The following is a 6,207-nucleotide window of genomic DNA, read 5'->3' as shown; positions in this document are numbered from 1 at the left end:
GGCACTTGTGTCCATGTCCTTCTGTCACTTTGTATTTGTGCTGCCACGTAATCCGGCGTTGCATGCACCCGATGTGACCAAGCACTCTGAGCTCACAATGATCAGATTTTCAAAGCTATCAGACTCCTAAATATGCCAATAGGTGACTAATGGCTTCTAAGTGGACTATGCTCTAAGAACCCTGAGACATACAAAGGGGCTGAGATAAGACAGGAGAGGGATAATGCTTTGTATCATTTTAATAAAAGCTGCAGCTCTCAAGTGTTTTGAAAGAATGTGTCTAATGTCTAATATTAATTTCTAATGAAAAGAAAAACATGAAAGAAATGCCTTAAATATTTCAATGACTTTATTGATTGGTATTATAAAGTATGTATTACTAAACCTTATTCTGTTGTGGTTCTGCAACAACTGATAAACACCATCTTCAGCAAGTGTTCTCATAAGTTGGCTTTTTTAATATTCCCCTAGTTTGTGAAATGCAGCTCTGTGGAGCTCAGCTTACCCCTATCTATTTATCTGAAGAACAAAGTACCAAAATATCACTGTAGCAGATACATGAATTGTCTCAAATAATATCCTTCTGATGGGCTTAAAAATAGAAATAAATCATCACAAAACACGGGCACCATCAATGGCTGGAACAAAAATAGAACCAGTGCTACACGCTTTTTAAAAAAAATATTGTTCAAGTTTAAAGGTCATCAAAAATCCAGTTTTGCTGCTTGCTTTAAAAGCTCAGATATCAGAGGAGTCTTGGTCAGAGCAGAGGTAAGGCCTTTCTCACCACAGATGAAAGCTGATGTAAGTAACAATATCCATGTCTCTGACCTGTGACAGACACCAAACTGGTGCATGAGGAAGAAACTGCAGCTCCAAATCAGGGTGAAGTCAGCAGAAAATCTTTTCCAGATTGTTTTTATCTCCAGCTGGGGACTGTGGTGAAATTCAGAATTCCCTCATGCCTCACAAAAATCGGTGGTTGAAGTAGCTTGTCTATAAATAATTTAAGTTCCACTTATATGGAATGAAGATCCCAGTATCTCACCAGGTCATCATAAAGACGATCAACAGCTTCTATTCTGTTACATCACAATTCCCTGTGGAGACCCCCTTTTTTTGTCCTTGAGACATGGTGTTGAAGTCTTGATGTGAGCAGGCGTGGGATGCAGGGCAGTGATTCTGCTGAGACATCAAGTAGGCTTCAAAGCTGCATCCTAAAAAAACCAAACCTCTCAATTTGCCTGTGCCTGGGATATGTTACAGAAGCAAGGGAATTAAATTAAATAGTCTTTATAGAGCCCAGAGAGTCAATAATTTGAATGCTGGGTTCTTTTCAAGCTGGTTTTTAATTTGTCATTACTTTTTAAATGGCTGTGCTTATGGAACGGTGGAATTCAGATAAGGGCTAGGAATCCTGGGCTGTTTCCTACAGAACTGCAACAAGACAAAATACAATGCACCACCATTTCAGATATGCCAGAGCTCACTCTCAGGTAACTGGAGTGTCTCTAGTGCACAGAGATACCTCCAGCTGTCATCAAAACCTGGGGCACAGAAATACTAATAGCTTTCAGTAGGTCTGATGAGATGTACATATTGCAGCAGCAGACCCAGGAAAATGCATGGCTTCTATTAATTTTATATCATCTTAAGGATCTCTGGGACAACTATGTCATGGAGAAGTGTATTATTTCTCCAAGAGCTGCAGAATCTGTGGTGGTGGAGATTGAAGCCAGGTAATCACATGTTCCAGGCACGTATCCGAAAACAGTCTTGTGAAAAACTTGGATTAGTGTTAAGCAATTTAACAGAGGGCAATGCCAAACTGGCATCATCTTCTTACAATTGCTCATGACTTTCCTTACTCAGTGACTAGCACAGCATGTAATTCTCTAGGAACAAGGTGTGAGTGTTTGGGAAATCTTTGTATAACCGATGGAAATTGGAAGGAAAAGATGAAGAACGTGAATTCTTTATGTGGATGCTGCGAGGTCTGTTGCTGTTGGAGGAAGGTGCTTTAAAGAGAGCTGAGGTGAACCCAGTGAGTGCCTGGGAGATCGGGGCTTGGGAGGAGGAGTTTTATTGGAAATCCAAGCTGAAGCTGACCTTGGGGATGTGGGGCAGCAGGGCATGGCAGGCCACCCCCCTGCCACTGTGGAGGGGCTGGGTGCTTTCCTGTGTGCCAAAGATGGGCCACCAAGGAGTGCAAGGATGAGTCACCACCAGCTGAGGGCGAGTCTGGCAGGGACTTGTGTGAAGTACCTTCACCCTTTGTGAAGGCATCATGTAGGCTTCAACTCAAACCCTTCTTCTGAGTTGGCTCCACATCCTGCCCTCTCTGTGTCGATTGAAAGACAGAGAGTTCACAAACAGTTACTCACTGTTTCTCTTTGGATGTTCTCTTAGGTTTATATTTCTTGGATGAGGGAGGAGAAATGGGCACATAGAATTTCCTCGTTGAAATCTAGCATGGGATTCATGTGTCCTCACCAGAATGACAATACAGGTATCCCACTTTGCTATTTTCTTTGAAGATTACAGGAAAAGAGAGCCTGTGGAAAAGGCTTTTTCTGGATTTTGCAGATGCTTTTGCACATCCCATACCCTGACAGCCCCTCATCACACCCTGGCCTTGCTCTGCTCTCTCGTGTCTGCTGGACACAGCAAATGGCTCTGACTCCAGTTCCTCCGTGTCTCAGCTGTTTCTGTGACACCCAGCAGATGGTGCCACCAAGTAGCACATTTACATGAGCAGTTTCTTATCGGAGGCGTTTTAAGTTTACTTCAATCACTGCACATGCCTTAGGATCCAGCAGAATTCCTTCCTTTCCCCACTACAAAGAGTTTTTCCCCCAGGCTTTGGATATTGTCCCAGAAAACCTTTATACTATAGTTTTTCCCTATTTTCATCATGCCGTCTGATTAGCATCATTTTTACTGTACAAATATTTAGAAAAAAGTAAGCCTAAACTGTGATAATTCACTTTCGAATTTATATAATTTCCCTGGCTTTTCATGTTTTTTGAGCAAAATTCAGTGCTCAGATTTTTTTGTAGGGCCAGAATCTACTGTTAGAGAAACAAGTGGTTCTGGTAAGAAACTTCAGGAGTGAGTGACTGCTCAGCACCCTTGGTCATGTCTTGAGAATCTTTTCTCTCTTTTCAGCCCCCTTAGCAGCACATTTGCAAGTGAGAGATCCACGGATGGTTCTGTCCCTGGCCAGGGTGCAGGTTTTAGTAACTCATTTCTTGTAACCAGAGCTGGCAGCAAAGGAACAAATGGTGAGCTCCATTTCCAGCTTAGATGTCTTCTGCTGCACCAGCCCCCAAATGAGAATCCCTTCTGTGCAGCACAAATGCTTTGATAATTCAGGCTGTCAACTTGTCTGCAAAAGCCAGAAAAAGAGATATGAGGGAAGGCTCCCCTGTGGGTAAAACGCAATACTTAATTCCTGATCCTTTGTTTGCCTTTTTTTGTTGGAAGTTTCACCTGTGGAGCATTTGGTTTCCTGTGTCTCAAAGCATGGCTTTCCTTTTTCAGGCTGTTTAAATATTTACCTTCTCTGCCCTTCTCATCCCACCATACTTCAAACCAGAGAAGGGGACATTTATCCACATGCAGCCTGGAAGATGCTTAGTCTGAGTGAGTAACAAATATATGCTGCTTAATAAAGACTGGAGTTTTCAGTCTTTGAGAACATGTATTACAGCCTCAATTTGGAATAGGTGATGAGGTGATTACTAAACCCTGGTTGCCATGGGGAAAGGGAGGAGGGTGATTGCTTTTTGATGGAAGAAACTAAGAGGCACCAACAGTAACTTACTGCTAATACACACTCAAGGTGCGCTTGGCATCAACGCATCTGGTGGGGAGCAGCGGTCAATCTTACTAATGTCTGAGGAGTCAGCTTTAGCAGCACCAGTTGTTGATGCAGAAGGTCAGATTTTTGTGACTGGTCATTCCTTGCAACCTCCCTCGGGTTTGGTGTGACTGTGGGAGTGATTCCCGCAAGGGCAGCTGATTGAATTTGTGAGCGGTTCAGGGGTACTCACAAATCAAGCAGACATTGGCCACCTACAAACAGGAGTAAAGCATCAGTACAAAATGAGATCTGGAGGCTGAGGGATTCCTAACAAGGCAGATTATTGTGCTGGTGTGCTGGAGAGAAACTCCTGCCTTAAAATTCCAGAGGCTTAGAAGGAAAGCCATGCAGTGTTGAGGGTGCAAGGATGCCCCATTTGAGCAGTGTGTGCCAGAGGGTTTGTGTCTGTGTTTTGGTGCTTGGAGCACAAGGAAGAGATTGGCTCCTTGATTAGATATGCCAGGCTGGACTCTTCCCAGCCTGGATAAAGCTGCAGTAATCCCTCCCCAGGAAAATGAGAAGGGAATACGAGAAGGGAGTGAGACTCTGGCAGAGCAGAGGTTGATTTCCATCACTTTGGTGATCACTTTGATGCAGACCCCACAGGCTCCACGGCTTCTGATGGCTGTGATACCCTCTGCCACCACCTCACAGCCCTTGCGGAGGCATCCTGACACTGGCATCTTTCCAGGGCACAGCTTGCTCTGGGAAAGCAACACCAAACAGGCCAAGATGGGGCTGAGCAGGTCTTCAGGAGCTCGAGAGTGACAGAGGGGCTGGAGCAGGTCGTGGCTGCTGGTGCTGAGAACCTCTGAGCACCTTCACCCTTTCCTACCCTCCTCTCCTATAGAGTGTATTTGAGGGCTGCTCTTGGCGTCTTGTTTCTCTCTGAAAATGGGGAATATTTGGGGTGTAACTATTGAAAACATGGTTTAAATTCTGCCTTCTGTGCCAGTTGTCCCCCAGTATTTCTGAGGGGGTTCCTGCACTACACACATGTAGCAAACCAACCTGTTTTTCCTGGGTCACTGTGGATTTTCCACCTTGCTCTTTCTCTCTTCTTGGGACTTTTCACGCTGGAAACAGCTCCCAAATAGCCAGTCTTTGGAATGACACTTCTCTTATCATCCTCCTTAATGATCAGAGACAGTGGTGGAGACACATCACTGTAATTGTGTTTGTCTCCTTCACTGGATTTTCCTTGTAAATTTGTTCCTTGCATTTGTTTCTGGATGGCAGATGTGTTAATGGCTGGGCAGTTTAATGTGTTTATCTTTTGTGTGCTGTATATTTTGGATATAGAAGCAGTGAGAAGAGATAAGCATGAAGAAACCACTTCTGCATTAATGCCAGCAATTCTGACATTATAAATATATATGAGAGAGTTTCCATTATTATATTTTAATCTTTTGTTTAATGCATTGGCTCTCTGGGGACAAAACAAGAGAAAACCTCATTTGTATAATTTAAATGGCTAGCAATAAAAATAGGAGCAAAGAAAGGACCAATTAAATAGCCATGCTTTCAAACACACACAGATCCCATTCCCTTTGAAGGCCCAGTCCCTGCAATGGAGCCTGTGTGGCTCCAGTCCCTTCTTTCCTGGACAGAAGCCATGGGCTGTGGAGCTTGTGGCATTAGGCTTCTGGCACCTCCTTGGGGATGACAGGACTGGGGGAAGTCAAATCTCAGCTCATGTGATGTTACAAGGAGGGCATGGGGACCATTTTCCACTTGAGAGGCAATGGAAAGGACAGCAGGGACTGCCAAGGGCAGCTGTCCTCCCCTTCCCCTGGCTGGACAGCAGACCATCCCATAGTGAGAGGTGAGGCATATAAAATAAGACAAATTTGTGTAGTCCCTGTGTTGGCTGGTTGGTTCTCGAGCAGCTCCTCCTAGCAGAAGTGCTCACCTATGGTTACTTAATTTAGGTACTTTCTTGCTACTTCGCAATCTGTGTTGTTTTCAGCTCTGTCTGTGTCCAGCTCTTTGTTCAGGGTTGCACTCCATCATCCCACCCCTTTATCTGCAGATTTCTCTTATCCAGCACAGCATGCCAAAGAACAAAAAATATAATTTCTGGCTTTTCTCACAGCTGAGAAAAGGACTTGGGAAAAAAAAGCCCCAACAAACCTCACAACAATAATGTATCAAAACATTTCCCATGGGCAAAGGCTGCTGGACCAAACATGCTGAAGCTTATCAGCACAAATGAAACACTGCTTTTCTCTTTCCCACTCCTTTTGAGCTCTCTCACCAGCACTGCACATCTCTACTCCCACGGGGCAGGATACAGACCTTCATCAGAAAGTGCCATGCCCTGAGAGTTTCCTCCAGTCACT

The sequence above is a fragment of the Corvus brachyrhynchos genome, unplaced genomic scaffold (assembly GCF_000691975.1).
Source record: "Corvus brachyrhynchos isolate BGI_N302 unplaced genomic scaffold, ASM69197v1 scaffold5, whole genome shotgun sequence".
In the NCBI taxonomy this organism is placed as follows: domain Eukaryota; kingdom Metazoa; phylum Chordata; class Aves; order Passeriformes; family Corvidae; genus Corvus; species Corvus brachyrhynchos.
This window is presented reverse-complemented; position numbering follows the sequence as displayed.